The sequence below is a fragment of the Manis javanica genome, chromosome 12 (assembly GCF_040802235.1).
Source record: "Manis javanica isolate MJ-LG chromosome 12, MJ_LKY, whole genome shotgun sequence".
In the NCBI taxonomy this organism is placed as follows: Eukaryota; Metazoa; Chordata; class Mammalia; order Pholidota; family Manidae; genus Manis; species Manis javanica.
Genome location: NC_133167.1, coordinates 17,754,356 through 17,772,745, shown reverse-complemented (window position 1 = coordinate 17,772,745; position 18,390 = coordinate 17,754,356). Strand labels below are relative to the sequence as shown.

The window sequence follows — 18,390 nt, the reverse complement described above, 5'->3', positions numbered from 1 at the left end:
CTCCACTAATGAGGAATATCAGGGCCACTGGAAAGAAGAGGACCCCAGAGAGGGCAAAGGTCCCGGATGAAGAGGAATGGGCAGGAGCTTACCCTCAACACAGTTCAGAGCTCCCAGCTACACGGCATGCAGGAAAGGCTGAACATGGTTCTCCCCCACCTTTTACCAACAAGTATTGAACCTAAGTTGCAGCAAGAGGGACGCAGGTTAGACTTCAGAGAGACCTAGAGGGTATAAGACACAGCAATTCGCAGCAGTTATTTGGGGGTCCCACCACTTCAAAGTACAAATGCCACCCCTTGGGTGTGCTCATGGCCAAGAGTACCCTGCCTGGAGGCCAGACCACATCTTTGCCAGGCCTGGGAGTCTCTGATTCAGTGACTCTTATCAAGGGATGGGATGGGATCCAAGAAGGGGAGCTAGGACTGGTTTATAATAAGGCATCTTGTTTACAGTAATGGCAACATTCTCAGCATCCTCCATAAACACAGATCTGCATCAGCTCCCTAAGCAGAGAAGGCCTCAGGAGGCCCCCTTAACTCCTGGCCTCCCCCCAGTCACAGAGAGAGAGACAGAGCTGGGACTAGGGTGGGGGAAAAGTCTCTTCTCTGGCCTCTGATGCCAGGACCCCTTGAGGAAAAAATGATGTCACCATCTCCTTCACTTTCTGGTCCCATAATCCTCCCCATCTTAAGGATGGAACAACCATGACAAGAAAGAAAAGAGTCAACCCAGAATTGGGCTCCTGGAAGAACACCATCACCACCACCAGTAATAACAATTACTGATATTCACGGAGCACTTACTATGTGCCTGGTACTCCACAGAGTAGAGTTTATCAAATAAACTAACTCATTTGAACCTCACAACCACACCATGAACCAGGTACTATTATGAGCCCATATTACAGGTGAGGAAACAGGCTCAGAGAGGTTTGGACACTTGCCAAGGCCACACAGCTAGTAAACAGGGTGGTCCTGAGCTGAGCCCCAGCAGACTGGTGGCTCCCAGCAGAGGCACAGTTTCTGCCTCACTCCAGGCCTCTCAGCAAACACAGTTCCATTTCCAGGTCTTGCAAACCTTCCCCAGGCCTGATTGCAGCCTCACCCCGCTGCCCCTTATTTGTCCACTGGTTTGAGCTGAGCAGCATTCTGCCAGGCACAGCAAGGACCACCAGCAAGGCAAAAGGCATAGGCCTGCCCTCAGGAGCTTGTCTTCTAGGTAGAAGGTAGATGAGCATACAGGAAGCCTGCAAAGACCTGGAAAGCTGAGGCCCCTTGGTCTCTGCTGGAGAAGGCCTAGTAAGGTTTCTTGGAGACCTGGACCTGGAACTGGGATCTCCCCACCCCACTGTGACAGAAGGATAGGATTCCACATAGGGACTCCTATAACCTTCATTCCCCATCAACTCCCCAGACCCCGCCCTTCTGGGCCAGTCCCCCTTGCTTCCTGGAATACTCAGGCCTAAGCTACAGGCTGCCAGCCCTAAAAAGGCAGGGATCACAGGGCCCAGACTAGCCCTGGAGGAGGCAATGCCAGGGACTGGTTCTGACCCACCTACCCCCCCATGCAAGCTCCAAAACCCATGGAGACCAGCTGCCCTCCTCAGAGAAAGCCAAGGTACAAACAAGGAGGAGGATGGTCAAGGGCATCAACCCCGGTAGAGACAGGCCAGGGATCTGAGCTGTGCCTCCTGCAGCCTGCCTCCCCTCTCGGGAATGGGAAAGCGCTTCGGGCAATTAGAGAGGAGGGCCAGGTGTGACTGCGCATAATGGAGGGGGGCACTCAGGGAGCTAGGCATGGACCACAAGGCTGGCAGCCCTGCCACCCCCACGCCCCTCGTTCCAGCTCATTGGCACCCGCACCTCTGCATGCCTCACAGTTTTAAAAGCTAAGAGCCAGGGCCATGGGGGTACAGCGCCAGTGATCAAAGTCCCTCTAATCTCCAAAAAACACTCTCCACACCACACCCATTTCTGAGTTGCTTTTGGAGTTCAGTAACGGGAGGGCTTTCCTCTGCCCCCCACAACACATATCCCCCAACTGGGCCTCAGTTTCCTTTCTGGGGTGAAAGAGACTCACGGCCCCAGAAAAAAGGCAAGAAGCCAGAACCACGTGCAGTTGAAAGCCTTTGCCACACCAGTTCTGGGCCTGACTTCTCCAGGCTGCAGAGCACACACACACTCAGCCACCTTCTTGCCCCTCCACTGGGCTGGACCCAAAGAAAGTCTGTCCTCATTAAGCAGCCTCATCTAGTCCCTGGCTCGGCACAGGGACTGAAGTTAGACATTGGAAAGGACTTCATCCTTAGAAGCCAGAACTGACTGGAGACAGGGAGCTGACAGGGGTGACCTCACCCGACTCCTTCACCCTCTCCACTAAGGAGAAAAGGGGCCACAGGGCACCCAGAGATGAGGCCTGTAGGGAAGGCCAGGCTGGGACAGGAAGGATGGAGCCCGGGGGTCCTGAGCCCACCAAGGCCCACCTTGACACTCCCATCAAGGGAAGCACCAGACTCCCAGGCCTGCTGTTCAGAAACTTTACCCCACCCCCCACCCCACCCTGCCTCTTCTCTCACAGCCCTGGAGGCCACCCCCCTAAGGAAAACAGATCTGGAGAGGGGTAGGGGACTGAGGTGAATTGCTCCTCCCATACTCTTGAGAGGCCCTTGAGAACAACGCCCTTGGCTTATACCCCCCACTGCCAGTTACACAAGCCACTTCAAGCTGCCCTGACAACCCTATATTGTTTTAAATATTTGGAAACTGAGGCTCAGATAAGTTTTTCTGCATCTCAGATCCTGGCACTGCTCCTCTGCATGTCATCTCTAGGCAGGCTGGGGAGGTGCCTTTCTGAGGGGCCAAACTGGGCAGCAGCTTGAGCTACCCAACCTCAAAGCATACCCCCACCCCTGCTTTGCATGCTTGTGCAGTTAACCCCTCAGCGGGGGCATGGGCTCAAACCACAGGGGACCAAGGGGACAAGGTCTGTGGTGCTTCTGTCCCTTCCATTCCACATCCACAGGTCTGCTACAGCCCTGTGGGGTTAACAGCAGGGCAAGGTGCAGAGCAGAACAAGGGGAATCAGAAGAATCTCACAATCTTTGCAGGAAGCAGCTGGGGTAGACCTGGTGGGCAGCTGAGCAATGGGTGTGAGAGCAGAGCATCAGGCTCTCTGTTCCCCAAACACTAGCGGAGAGGAGGAGGCCCCTACCAGGTCATCATCTGTGCCCACGCCCCAGGCCAAAGGCCACCGCCTTCCTGCTCCCCCATTCCGGGTGTCAGAGAATTCCTGACTCCAAGAATCCCAGGACCTCAGGATCCCAAGAGACCTTCAAGGTCATCTCTTCTAACCACATCCCAGCTCAGGAATCCTTCCAAGCTGTTTTCCAGTCTCTGTCTGAACTTCCCCCCAGGATGGGAAGCTCACTACCTTACAAGGCAGCCCGTTCTCCCACTGACCAGCCAGGCTTGTTAGGAAATCCTTCATTAAACCGAGCCAAGCTTCCTTCACCAAACAAAACTCCATTCTGCCCTTTTGCTTCCTGCTCCTACCTCAGTGGAAACAGGGCACTGAGAGTTCCTAAACTCCAAGGCTTGAGCCTCAGTCCTTCAGCGACCAGAAGATGGTCACCCTACAGCAACTCTGTCTCTGAACTCTTCTGCACCCCACCGCAGCCCCCTCCACCTGGCCACCAGCTCTCTGAGTTTATCATTCTGGACTCTGCAACCGTGGGAAATTCTGAGCTGGGGCTTCAAGGGAAGTGCAGTATGAAGTATGGGATGAGGGATGGGGAAGGAGAGCCAGACGGGTTCAAGGCCAGGGGTTTGGAAGCACAGGCTCCCAGGTTGCCTCCTCCACCACTCAAGAATTCTCAGCTCCTGATCAAAAGCCTGGCGCCCAGCTCTGGCAGTCCCATTAGACTGTCCGAGACGCTCCCAGGCCCTAGCCCTCCATGGGCAGCAGAGCGGAGACCAACCCCAAGCTGGGATCCCATATCTGATCCCACTTAGATCTCTTCCAGCCAGCTCCCCATCCACAGGCAGGTCCAGGTCATCCCTCCCGTAGCCCTGGACCAGAGTGGTCAGGCAGGCAAGCACAGGATGGCCCAGCACAGCTCAGCTCTAGCAAGCTCTGAGCCCTGGGGGAGAATAAGGGTGAGGGGAGACAGGAGGAGCTGCCGGCCAGCAGGGGTAGGAGTGACTTAAGGCCAAGTTTGAGCTACAGTGTTCCCCACCCCACCTAGGCTGCTTCAGGAAGGGGCCCAACAGAGATGAGGAAAGAGAGTGCCCCCCACACACACCTGGTACACACCCTCCTGGCCCCCTGGCATGGCTCTATCACATGGAAGGGGTGCTGTGACTTCCAGAAGAGAAGCTCCCATCCCCAGAGATGCTAAAACCCTAGTTTCCAGGTCCCCCTCTTAGCCTTCCCCCATAACCACCTGTCCTGCCCTCCCCTACTCAGCACCTGTCCTGTCCCCTGACCCCATCCCACCCCCCTACAGGGAGCCCAGCTTGGAAGCACAGCAGGCTTTTATTGGTCACCCTCCTCCCAGTTTCCTCTTCTAGGACAGTGGCCAGCCTAAAAACATCTGGGCAGGCAATCCTGGCCCTGGTCCTGAATTGGCGGGTGGGAAGCCAGACACTGAGGTTAGCTCTATATGGATTCTTCTGCTTGGGAAGGGGTGGCCAGCAGAGCATCAGAGGTCAGAGGAGGAGATGAGAGGTGGGCAGAGAGGAACGGGAATGGAGGTGTGGAAGGTGGCTGTGTGTGTCTGTTCATTAACCACCTGGATTAGCCATTTCTGCCCAGAGGGGTGAGGAAGGCATAAGAGCTGCTAGTTGGGGGAGGGCAGCAGGGGGCACTCATGCCAGGCTGGGCCCATGGGCAAGGAACCAAGCTGAGCCGAGGGGCTCAGCAGGGTGCAGGGTGCAAACCCTTCCAGGCCTGCCAGACCCTCCATGCAGCCCCTCCGGGTGATGAGGGAAGGAGCAAGGAGAGCCCTGTGGAGGAGAAAGTTGCCCAGTAGCAGCTCCAGTGGGTGGCAGGAACAGAAATGAAGAAAACATGCCCACACCCGTCTCATGGTCCTCTCCCCGCAGGCAGTCCAGTGTCTGGGCAGCAGATAGGGAAGAGAGCCCTGGAGACGGAATGCCCCCAACCTACTCCTTTCTTGATCATTTGGTCCCCACCATACGCTCCTGCAGGCCTGGGTCTCAAGCAGCCCGACACCAGCAACTTTCCCAGCTAACGAAACTCTTTCGGACGGGTCTCTCCCAGAGCAGGGACAACGCACCCTGCCAGACCAGACACTGATGGCAGGGGACTGACAGGTTGGCCTTGGGGGACATCTAGCCCAGAGACAAGTGGCCAGGCAGGCTGACTTACTGTCCTCTCACACGGTGGTGGTCCCGACAGCTTATTTAGGACTGCCCAGCACACCCACCACCAACACACTCACCTTTCTGGCAGAGGAACCACTGGGTGGGGTGGGTGTCTGGGCTCGCGGGACAGGGCGGTGGGCAGTGATGGGGCAGCAGCTGTGGCTGGCAAGAAGCTGGTTGCTGAGAGGAGGGTGTGCGTGAACCCTGTGTCCAGGCAGGGAGGGGACACAGGGGGCAGAGCTGGTCCCAGGGCCACTGCTGGGAGCAACTGAGCAAGGGCGCTGCTCGCCAGGCTCCCTCCCCCAGCAGCGGGCGGGCCAGCGGCGCACCGCCTCCTTCCCGGAGCTGGCCAGCAGTAGGCCCGCCGCCTCCTTTAACCCCTGAAGCACTTGGCCGGTGGCACTCACGCCCAACTCCCGCCGGGCTGGCTTGGGCGGGGCACACACGCCTGGCCCACGGCAAGCCAAGACGTGTGGCCTCCCCCCTCCTTTTGCCACTGGCCCAGCAGCCTCCGTGGGGACCCCCAGGGAAGGGCAAGAGGGTTTGAGGGGCAGAAGTGGGGAAAGAGGGCACTGACACCAAGAGGTCCAGGACCCCATGGAAGAGACACAGCCAAAGAGAAATGGCCAAATGGCTGCTGGGCAGAGAAGGATACTTGGCAAGAAAATAACAATAGTCTCACCTCCCGACTTAAGTGGAGCACTCTGCTTTATTCTGTTTCCAACTCATTTTCTGACTGGAGACCTAGAATCTCATCTCTGAACCTCTTCTTTCCTTATCTGCCAAATGTGGGATTATAACCGTTGCTTAACTTATGACTGTATATTCAAGAATGATTTGAATCGAACTCCAGTTAATGAAATGCATACTTCAGCTCTCTTTGAATGCATCAAAAAGTAAGATGGATTGATGGATACAGAGAGATAGAAATGTGATAAGGCAAATCTACCCAAGTGTTCATTATAGAATCTAGGGTGTTTACCATATAATCCTTCCAAATTTTCTGCATGTACAAAAATTTATTGCAGTTAAAAGTATTGCAGAAACATGATTTGAAAAATTTGAAGTACCATATAAATGACTAAAGTGAAGGAGCACATAGGATTATTTTGAGGGAAAGCGAAGAGCCATTTGCTGCCCACCTATGTAGGCCAGGCACTTGGAGAATATTTTGGCTTAATCTTGGAATAGCTCTTGTTATTTTAGCTGAAGAAGGTGACCTTGGAGTGGTTGAGTGACTTGTCCAAGACCACACAGGATGATTGGAGCAGGAACTCATCAGGGACAGGCTTGCTCTAGAGCAGAGCTCCCCACCACTCAGCCCCCCAGGGATGGAGAAGCCCTTCCCTTCCCATCTGGGTCATGTTCCTGTGAGGCCCTGGGCCGGTGCCCTCGCCACTCAAGCTTCAGTTTCCCCTGCTGTACAATGAGTTTGGATCTAAAGGTCTTCAAGACTTTTTCCAATTTTAACACTCACTAATTTTATTAATTCACTCAAACTTTTCCCAGGCTTCAATTTTTCAAAGAATAAACTGCCCAGGAAGGCCCAGAGGAGGTATAACTGGCTTCAGGAAAGAGTTGGGGGCATCTGGGGCCAGCATCACAGGGCGATGGCTAACATTTTGGAGGACTGTTCCCCCCCCCCACATCAGTGATAGTGAAACCCTTGAGAATAGGGGGCACAGGGGAGCCCTCTCAGGACCTTGTTTATGTGGGGAAGGTGGCAATAGAGCAATCAGTGCACCCACCCCCTGCTTCCAGAGCAAGATGACCTCATCCCTTCCCTGGTAGAAAGATGGGTGACCTCTGGGTTCCCAGAGTCCCAGATTCCAGTGCCTCAGAATCTGCCAGCCTTGACAGCAACCTTAATCTGTGAGCAGGTGGGTGCTGTCAGAGACAGAAATGGGAGACATGGCCCCACTGAACATGCCTCTGAGACAGATGAACTGTGTAAGAAAACCTGCCCAGGTCTGCCCAGCCCTCACTGGTCCCAGTTCTGGGCAAGAGGGACTCCTACCAGCCTTGTCCTGCTGACCCCACACCCCCTGCAGACCCAGGGAGGCTCAGCGGCTTGGATCAGCCCTGGGCAGGAGAGGGGAGTGAGAAGTTCCACATCAGCAATCTCTGGCCCTCTGGAGATGGGTGGGGAGTCCACTAAAAAAGTGGAACCCCCTCCACTCAGGTCACATAACAGCAAAAGCGCCATCCTCCCCATCTCCCCCTTGCAGTCCACACCCACCCTCATCCTGACTGACATCAAACAGACCCTGGCTCCCCACTGCCTACCTATCCAGTCCCAGCTCTGCAGCAGGGCATTCGAGGCCCTCTGCGAGCCTTCTCATGGCAACCTTCCCTCTTCCCCCTATCAGCCTTCAGGTCTCAAGTCAAAAGCCACTTCCTACCCGGATCTGCACCCTTTGGTAGGCACCATCCACTCCTTTGAACACTCGAGGCTCTTGCTTGTACACTAATGCCGTGACATACACTTGTTGGGTGTGCTTCTGTATCTTGCACCAATGAGCAAAGATTTATTTATCCTTTCCCACATTGCACAGTGCCTGGCACAAGGTTGACACATAGATTCCCAATAAATGCGGACTGAATACATGACTGATGGAGACACAGATACACAGGTGATTGGTTATAAAGGACACTTTAAATGCTAAATTCTGCCCAAGGCTATACCAAGACAATTGTTGGCAGGTTTTTATCTTCGAAGCTATATACTCACAGACAGTAAAACTGACTGTACTGATGTGGGGACCACCAAACTGATACTTGATGTCCCGGGTGCTTTCCACCCACCACAGGTTTGAGCAGGTCCAGGGTGTTTAGAGAGGCACCAGCTCCAGCTACTCTCAGGAACCTTTGGAGGTGATACAGTCCACCAGTACCCCAACATCACCTCCTCTCTCCCAGCCTTCCTCCCCAGCACCTGGGTATAGAACCATGAATTCAGCACGTCCCCAGAAACCACACAGACAGGAAGTCAAAGAACTAGAGGATTTCAAAGAAAAAGAGCAGCCTTCCCTTTATTTCCAAGAGCTGTCCCACAGCTGATCACCCACTCCTGCTTTCCCCAATGTGAGTCCCACCATCACTCACACACTCACACACACCGAGTGAGAACTGCTGTCTGCAGAAGCCTGCTCAGCCCTTCTCTCTGCCCCCCTGTCCACCTCCTCCTAGCCAAGACTCGGAATTCCCAGGGTTTCCCACCTCCCATCCCCCAGCCTGTGCCCATCTCCCTCCTCCCCTGATCCCTCCCAGCCCCACGCGCAGGACTGCACATCTGGTTCCAGTTGTGGTTGGTCCCTCCAAGGGTAGGCCTGGGGGTTTCTCATAAAACTGAATAATACCAGTGTTGGAGCCCTGCAGAGCTGGGGAAAGGGAGGGCCAAAGGCCAGAGAGGGTGGAGGGAGAGAAGGCAGCAGCAAGGAGGCCAGGCCGGGAGAGCCACGGAACCAGAAAAGAGCCGGGCAGTGCCTGGCATCTAGTAAGCATTCAATGGATGCTTGTTAAGAGAAGATAGAAGCTGGAGAGACAGAGGGCAGGAAAGCCAGGAGGAGAGAGAGGGGGACAAAGAGGGGGTCAGAAACAGAGACCCAGAAGGACGAAGGAGACAGAGCTGGGGGTGGGGGGCAGTGCCACGGAGCCACAGAGAGCCCATTGAGAAGAGCAGGGAAAATGAATTGTGCGCATTGGGCCAGGTGCTGAGTTAGGCATTTCCATTGAACAGGGGGGACACAAGGAAGAAAGGGCAAAGAGAAAGTCAAGAGAAAGACAGCCCAAGCGTGATGTATCCAGATTTGCCGGGCCTCTCAGCACCACCAGGGTGGGGGGTCGGGTCAACCCCAAGCTCTTCTCATTTTTCCCTTCATTTCCTTTTAAATCAGTATTTCAGGAAGGTTTCCCCCATGCTTCTCCACACAGGCTCCCATTAAAACCTGAGAAGTGGCTGTGATTCTTATCCCCATCTTAGAGATGGGCTCAGTGCAATTAAGTGATTTACCCAAAGTCACAGAGCAGCTGATGATAGGGACAGAATTTGAACCCAGGTCTTCCAACTCAAGGCTGTGTCACCATTTGACACAACTGGAAACTCTGGATCCTAGGGCACCCTCTGGAGGTCACTGTGTCACATGACCCCCATCTTGTGGGTCAGATTCTCAGGTTCTTTTGGCTCTAAGGGGAAGCTCCACTGGTCTAAACAACCACAAACATCCAGAAGGCAGGGCCTGGCTTCCCAAACCTTCCTAGGATGGAAGGAGGGGGCTAGTGTAGGAGAGGGTGCTGAGCTACCCCCATTCTCTTGCTCCTTTTTTACCACAAAGAGGTAGGACGGTATGCCCAGGTCCCAGGTGGAGAGGCCCTGAGCCTCAGAATACTGCTTGGCCCAACGCACAGCTGGCTGGGAGCCAGGCCTTGGGGGTCACCCTAGGTATTTGGGCAATGTCTGTTCATTTGCGCTGCACTCTGCTCCTTCTGACCATAGCCTCACTTAAGCTAGAGATGTGTTTGGGCTCTATTCCAGGGTGCTTTCATCTCAGGGCCACCCCAAGGACATCCCTAGCCAGGGCTCCCCCAAGAGCTGGCTCCAGAAGCCACACCCCACCCTGCTGCCTCACTTCCTTCTCTTCCTTCCAGCTGCTGGGCTCCAAAGCCCAGGTCGCTGGTTGCTTCCTTTTCTACTTGTCATCCTTAACACTCAGTCCAGACTGAGGCAGGAGCAGGGGTACCCCTCCTCACCACAGTCCCCTATTTGCATCTCATTTGCATGCACCCCCATCATCTCCCAAAGTGCAGAAATAGGCAGAGCTTCCGGCCCTTTGCCATGCACCTCCCCAGGGAAGCAGAAGCAAGGCCTGCCACATTCTAGCTTCCTGCTCTCAGATCTGCTCAGGAGACCCAAGGCAGAGGATCAGAGAGCAAGGCAAGCATGGGGAAAGTGGGCTGTCCACAGCTTGTCCCTAGACACACATGGCAGCCCCTCACTCCTCTGAGCCTGCCTCAGTTTCCAACCAGGAGAGGCACTTGGATCAAGCCCTTAGAGTCTCAGACCAGGGAGTCAGAGCATCAGATTCCAAGCCCACTCAGCCACCAATGCCTTGGTAACCAGAGGTCACACTCACTCCCTCCTGGCTTCCATCTCATCCTCTGAGAACCTCTAAGGTCTCTTGGAATATTACTGGAACATGTTTCTAGGTGCATGTTGGTCCTTGGTAGAAAGTCCCTGCCTGTGTCCGTTCACTGCACACAAACCCCTATCTTCCCTGAGAAGTGCAATTCTAAAGCTGTAAGGACTCTGGGATTGAATTGCCTACAGGGCAGGATTTCTCTCAGGCCTACTCAGCCATGATCACAGGCTGCAGCCTGGATCTTTACAGAGAACCCACACTCCTCCCCCACATAGCCATATCCACCACCCTAACCCCATTACTGTCAGGTTCCGAGGCTGGACTGGCGGGGAATCCCCCAGACCTAGATTATCTGGATTTCAGGAAGGTGTTGGCAGGGTCTGTGATGGAATGCTTGGAGACGTGATAGAACGCTGAGTGGATTCCTAGCCAGCAAGCCAAGGGGTGTTGATTAATAGATCAATGTCAACTTCCTGACTTGCCAAGGGGCTCTGTCCTCTGCCCTGGCTTGTCCAACATACTTATCAGCAACTTAGGTAAAGACTTAGAATGGAGGTTTACCAAGTGCATGAAGGAAAAAAACAGCAAAAAGGAATAGCTAAGATGCTCAACAAAACCAAAATGAAAAACTAACTTTATAAAGAGGCCAGAATTAGCAAGGGAACATTTCTCTTGGGGTAAAGTCCCTTTTAGACTTTGGACCAACATCCAAAAATCATTTTAAAGAACAGAATTAATAATAGTTGTGTAGGGAAAGTTGTGTTAGTGAAAACATAAGTTCAGCTGACAGTAGGATATGGTTGCCCCCCAAAGGCATGTGCACGTCAGGTTGCATTAATAGAGGTATAGAATCCAGACCAAATGAGGTAAGAGTTCCCCTCCACTCCATGCTGCTTGGACACCATCAGAAAAGTTGAGTTCTCTTCTGTTCTATAAACCAAAGGGCATCCAGAGGAGGATACCAGTAAACATGCATCAAATGTTTGTTGACTAAAATCACAAAGGAAGTTGAAGAAATTGGGCCCGATTTTTATTTCAGATGATAAAAAAGGATGCAACATGCATCATCAAATACTTGAAAGACTGAAAGCGAGCCAGGGCAAACTCCACTGCCCACATACACCTCCCTTGTCTCTCCGCTCCTTCATCTGTGAATTCCTTGAAGCCTGGGACCATTTCCCATTCATCGCTGAATGTTCAAGAGGCTGAAACAGCCAGAGGCTAAGCAACTGCTAAGGACAGGACAGCATCCTGACAAGGCCAGGCCTGTAGGCGCTGATCAGTGGGGAGCATGCTGGCCTCAGCAGGAGAGCTGACCCTTAGCCAAGCAGGCTGCCGAGCTGGCGAGGTGAGGAGCCCGCCTAGTCCCTGACCATCTGCCTGTCACACGCTGTCCCAGGCTGGCTCTCATGCTGGCAACTAGCCTCCCACCCCCAGGGCTTGCCCAGTAGCCTTGTGGGATCTGAACCCATCCAACCACCCTTGCCCAAAGTTGGGAGCTGCCTGCTGCCTGGGGCCTGCCAAACCTTGGCTTCCTCTCTCTCCTCTTTCTCCTCCTCATCATGGCCCTCTTCTGCCTTCTCACTCTGCTGTGCATCCACCGCCCACCTGTGCAGCCCGTCTGTCCCTCATTGCACCATTCCTGCTTCTGAACATCCAGCCTCATGCCTCCAGGATTTCCCTTATGACTGTCCTTGCTCCATGCTCCATGGCCATCAACTGCTGAAAACTGCATCCCATGCCCTATACCCACATTCTCCCCATATTTTTTAATTTATATAGCAGTTTCAGGGCTAGAGAGGGCTGGAGACTTCCCTCGTGAGGACTTAGGCTCAATTCCTATAGACAATAATAATCACTGTGCTCCACCTCGAAATGAAGTCATGTCCCTCCCAGGGTATAAGAATAGGAAAAACCTGCAGCATCCCACCAAGACCAAGTATGGAGGAGAGAAAATCCAGGCCCTGGGGTTGCACAGACCATATCTGAAGTCTGGCCTTCCCATTCGCTCACTGTGTGACCTCAGACAATTAACCACTTTGAGCACTGAGTGCAGAGTCTAGCACAGCAGAGCCCCCCACATATTTATGCTCTCCCCATATCTTCCATATCTTCCTACTTCTAAAAGGCCATCACCACCCACACCCCAGAGTCGCAGTTCCTCTCTCCTTCCCATACATATCTTTGGCCCTGTTTAATAAATGTTCACATTTATTGGAAGGCTTCCCATGAGCCAGGCACTGTTCTCAGAGCTTTGTGGGTGTTAACCTATTTTAATCCTCCTAACAACCCTCTGGGAATTAGCCACTGTGAATCCCATTTTACAGATGAGGACACCAAAGGTTAGAGACAGCCACTACGATGGCTACCACTCCTCAAACTGAAGCAGCAGCACCATTGAGTTGGCAGGGAGCTCAGGGCCTTGCTAATAATCAATATCCCGTGTGGTGCAGGGCTCCCTCATGCCTAACGGGCTCACCAGCCTCTGCCTGCACACCAGGCTCCAGAGGCCACTCCCACACCCCAGGCAGCACCTGCTACTGAGGAGAAACCTGTTTTCAGGGGCTCTTGGTTAGTTCAGAGAACAAATCCCTTCAAAGCTTTACCCCAAAATCATACACACAGATTTTTGTACACAATCTCCAGAGTAGTCACTTCATAGACCAGATACTACCAACCTTTCACAGTTTCTGGGATCTTTCCACATTCTGGGTGCTCAGTCATTTCCCTGGTTCTGATCCTTTTCCATCGGGCTTCCATCCACTCATACATTCAACCCAACTCATACATTCAACCCAATCATTCAACCAATGCTTTTTGAGTGTCTGCGTGGGTCAGGCCCAGCTCAGCACCATGGGGAAAATGAGCAAAGCCAGTGTAGCACCTGCCATCCAGGAGCACGTGGTCTAGAGAAGGAGGGAGGCACTGGGCCGACACAAACATAAACACACAACATGAACAGCACTGTTTGATGCCCGAAGAAGGGCCAGAGGGAGGGATCACTCAGACCCTAACAGCTAATGTGCCGGGCCCATAATGACCCTGTACATGCGGTATCAGCTCACTCACTCCTCACCGCAGTGCTCAGAGCAGGGGTTATTCCAGCTCCGTGTTGTACAGTGAGGGAGCTCAGAGGTGAGAGATGAAATCACTTGACCAAAGTCAGTAATGATAAGACAGCACAGAAGCGGTGGTGACTGGGCTGGACCCCAGCTTGCACTCGTAGCTGCTATGCCTTTTTACCCCTAAGAGGGCCAGAGAGGTTCCCTAAGACTCAGTTCTCAAATTAGTGACCCCACCCACACATGCCGCAGTGGCCAGCCCTGCAGAAGGCAGTGGGCCTGCCCTGGGGTCCACGTACCCTAGGGCCATGTTGGCTCCACCCAAACACCAGACCCCCGCTGGTTCTCCCTCTTGATGTCCCCTTCAGGTACTGGACCTCCACCCTGGTCAGCTTCCAGGTGCCTGGAGGGACCATCCAAAAACATGCGATGGAGCCACAGTAGGGCTCACTTGAGACGTCCCAGTCTCACCGATGGGACCAGGGAGGGGACAAGAAGGGCTCCAAACTCTGGGAGACAATCACTCCAGGCCCCCCAGTTGGGGCTCACTCAGAGTTGACAAGAATTTAGCACTAACCAGCCCAAGCCTCTCCTTGTAATGATGTGGAAACTGAGGCCCAGGAAGGACCAGTAGGGAGCCCCAGTGCCACCATATGGAGGAATCCCATGAGGTCAACCCTAGAACCGGCTGAGGTTCCATCCACCCAGTGCTCAGGCCCCTGCATCACACTGGCCTCACCCATGGGGGATGGAAGCAGGAGCCTGGCCCTGAGACCAAGGAGGAAAGAGCAGCTGTGCCCCCGGGTGGAGAGGGACCTGCAGGACCCAAATCAGGGACTCGGGCTCCAGGTGCAGCATGAGCACAGTCATCAGAACAGGCTGGGGTCGGGCAGGGGAGCAGGGCGAGGGCCCACAGCCGGAACCCTTCCCTCCAGCGGTCCCTCCGCGGGGCCCATAGCTGACTGTGTTCTGGGCACATCGTGTTCAGGCTGTGAGTCTCGGCCCAAGCACCCTCCCTGGCAGAGCTCCAGCCCCGGTTAATGATGTACAGCCAACTGGCCACTAACAGCAGATTCAAAAAAAAAACCTTTGGTGGTGTTTTTATTGTTGTTGGTTCTTCCTTTTCCTTCTGGGTAGTTGGTGGTGATTGTGAAAAGCAAGTCTTATCTGGCTGGCATCCAGAGCAGTCACAGCCTACCTGGACGAGGGATCCTGGCAGATGCCACCTGCCTCTGCTCACCCCACCATGCCAGGGCCAAATGCCCGCTCTGACCTCTGCATGCCTGGTGACCCCCTGGGCCTGCTGCCCATAGGGGCCAGCTGTCCTGGCACCTGGGAGGCCCAGGGGCCTGGCAGGGCAAGAGAGAAGATGTGGGATATGCTGGCAGGGACAGAGGGAGGGCAGGCAGGGGCCCCGCTCCAAGCAGGCCCAGTGCTTCCTAGGAATTCCATTGTCGTCTGCCTAGAGTCAGGAGCAGAAGGTAGAGCTGGGGTAGCCCAACCAGGTGTGAGGACCTCAGTCCAGAGCCAGATGGCCAGCTCTCTGGGACAGCACTGAGCAAGGGTCTGCCATGCTAGGAGCCCACTCCTAGCTGAGAGTCAGGACTCACAGTAGGATCCGGGGGCTGAAGAGCAGAAGACTCATAGAAGGGCAGTTGGACAGGGAGTGGAAACTTCAGTGCTGTAGGAAGCTGCATCTTCTGTGAAGAGACAGGGCCTGGGCTGGCTGTGACAGCTGGCCTGGGCGAGGAAGCCTTCCAGACCCTCCTTACCTCTCCAGCCTGAAGGCACGCACTGCCACCCCAGAAACATGAGCAAGGCAGTGTAGCATGGTGATAAGAGCTGCCGGGGGCTGGGTCCTCATGGCTAGGCCAGTCTTGAACCCTCTCTGGGCCTCCATCTCAGAACCATGCTATGAGCATAATGTGCTAGGGGTCCTGCATATTGCCTGGGTGGGGTGGGGAGGCTGCCAGAGAGGTACTACCAAGGTCAGACTCAGGGCAGACAGAGGTCTGATGATGACAGTGATGGGGATATGTTATCACTTATCATTGAGCTCTTAGTGTCTTCCAGATACTGTATTTTTTCCTCCCAATAACTGTACTAGACAGGTACTATTATGATCACTACCAAATAGGTGAGGAAACTGAGGCTTGGGGAGGTTAAGTCACTTGCCCAAGGTCACAAGGCTAGTGAGTGCTAGAGGCAGGGGACGGATTCAGGCTAGCTGGCCTCAGGTTCTTTCTATGCTGGTCTGCCTTGGAGATTCCAGTTAAGGGGAGTGGCCCCAGCCCCAACTGCTCACAGCCCCAGCAGCCCCTCCTGCCTGCCCTGCACATTTGCCTGCTGCCCTCTCCACCCCATCCAGCCCTCCCAGCCTCCTATCATGTTCTGGTGGTATCATCAGCCTCCCCTCCATCCTTTACTTCCCTCCTACTCCCTAGGACCCACAGGTCTTCCTGCTTCCTTCAGGCATAGGCTCACACAGACACAGCCACATAATCATGCACACTCACACTTCTGTACACACACACTCAGGCATGCATGCACAGACTACACACAGCATATGCACTTAAATTCACACAATCCACATATAAAGGCAAGAAATATGTGTACAGATACATGTGCACCCTCTTTGCACACACATTCCCATGCTTAAAGGCTCCCAAGGACCCACATTGATATGCACACTTGCACACAAGCACATACATGAACTCCAGCTGCAGGAGGTTTGGCATAGGCACCCTTGGAGGGCCTGGGCAGGCAGAACTGGACAGGTGTCTGCCATGCCACCCTGGTGGTTATGCCAAAGGCATGAAGGCTGCTGGCTAATAATATTGCAATGCATTCCTGGCCTGAGATAAGCGGCCCCAAGCATCCTCGGCACATTCCGGCCTTGGTGTCTCACCCCTGTGGATTCCACCCACCCGCAGCACCATCCTGGAGTTGCCCCAGAAGCTGGCGCCACCAGCACAGATGCCTTGGCCAGGAGCCTGCACTCTCCCCTCTCCAGGGAGCCCAAGTGCGCCATGGGCCTCAGTTTCCCCTCTGAGATGCCCACACAGGGAAGGAGAGAAAGTTAGTTCACCCTGAGAAGTGGGCTAAACTACAGGCTGCCCTCCTCTCATTCCAGTCCCTCCAAGCTGGGCAAGCCCAAACCCCCTGCCCTCTGGTAGTGAGTCCACACCCTGGGCAGAGCATGCGGTAGTGGGATGCTTCAGGAGCCCCTCCTGCCAGGGGCTATTTCAGCGTCTCATCTCACCCCATCCTTATCACAACCCAATAATGTCATTGTTATGGCCACTTTTCAGCAGGTGAGAGGACTGAGGCTCCCCAAGACCCCACCACTAGGAGGTAAGAAGCTAAGAATTCGAACCCAGGTCTTCCAACTCCCAAGACAGGGCTCATTCCAGGACCTCAAATAATCTCCCCTCCTGGATGATTTAAGCCACATATTTGAGTGCCACTGGACAGATGAGGGCCATCTCAGAGATGATCTTTCTCAGAGAAAATTCGTGTTCATTACAGGCTCAGGAAAGGGGGACGACCATCAGCAGCACACACATACACAGGACAATATGCCCACAAAGGTGTCAGGTGTTAGACGGGCATTCTGGGTCACCTGCAGCTGCCTTGAGGAGCAAAGCATGTCCCTGGACCAGGGGACAGGAGGACGTGAGTCCCCCAAGCCCCTGAATTCCTGAGTGCTTTGGAGGTAATGAGGGAGCTATGAAGATGGAGAAAGGGGCATCCCCATCATGGGGTCAAGAGGGAGGGGTCTTTGGATTTTAGGGCTGGTGGGTCAGGATGAAGGTCTGGGACTTGGGGAACAAGGCGGGACCCAGAAGATGACATGAACACACAGAGTCCTAAGGGGCATGGACGAAGGGGGCATAACACGGACACAGAGGGAAAAGTCTGACAGGAAAGAGACAGAAGAGAGATGTGGCCCCTGAGCTACGTGAAGGGAAAAGGCAGCAGGGAAAGGGCAAGAGATGTGGTCACCAGGAAGCTCTGTGGGGCCTTGGGGGTCCCAGGCAGCCCTCACTTCAGTCTTCCTCGCCTCATAGCCCGACCCAAGTTCTAGGGCTGCAGCAACAAGGTGTACACGCACATATGTACACACTAGAGACACACACGTGCACAAAAACACACTCACACCTCAATCTCAAGCTTCTGTCTCGGTGACTCAATCAATGAGGTCAAGAGCTGTTCTGGGCATTGCTTCCATGAGAAGAGTGAGGCCCAGAGAAGGGCTGTGGCTTCCCCAAAGGTGTACAGGATGTCGGGAAGAAAGCTGAAAAGAGGACCCAAGTATCCCCATGCCCTCAATTTCCAAGGAGGCAAATCCAACAGCCAGCGGAGCTGAGGTGCGAGGCCTCAGGAGCAGAGGGAGAAGTGGGAGGACACAGGCCCGGGGACTCTGGGCATGACTTTCCAGCCCCAAGGAGATGGGATCAGGGATCAGAGCAGCGTCTCAGGCTTGACAGCAGCCGACCAGGCTCCAAGAGGGCAGGGCCTTAGCTGGCAATGAAAGCAGAGGGTGCAGGGGCATCGGGGGTGGGGGGCGTGCCTGAAAGAGGGGACATGTTCCCACAAGGCCTTGGCCACCCCCTGCCGGGCCACCTGGGAAGGCAGCTGTGCTTCCCAGCATCCAGTCACCCCACAACCAGCCCCTTCCGCATTGCTCAGAGCAAGCCAGGCAGCCTTGCATAGACATCTCAGGGACATGATATTTATCAGATGAGGCAGCCAGGGACACTGGTACGTGAGTTTCCTCCTCTCTGCCCGACAGCACCCCAA

The 18,390-nt window shown here is 54.3% G+C and overlaps 1 protein-coding gene across 11 annotated transcripts in view; it reads right to left on the bottom strand.

The window, feature by feature from the left end:
• TNS1 (tensin 1) overlaps positions 1-18,390 on the bottom strand; it is a 229,600-nt gene that overhangs the window by 130,976 nt on the left and 80,234 nt on the right. For 2 of the 11 annotated variants that reach the window (XM_037015953.2, XM_037015956.2), the window contains exon 1: positions 5,465-5,675. The exons of the other annotated variants lie outside the window; for them this stretch is intronic. The gene's annotated coding sequence lies outside the window, so the exon portion shown is untranslated. Of the gene's footprint in view, positions 1-5,464; positions 5,676-18,390 lie in introns of those variants that run through there. 11 annotated transcript variants of the gene reach the window in all.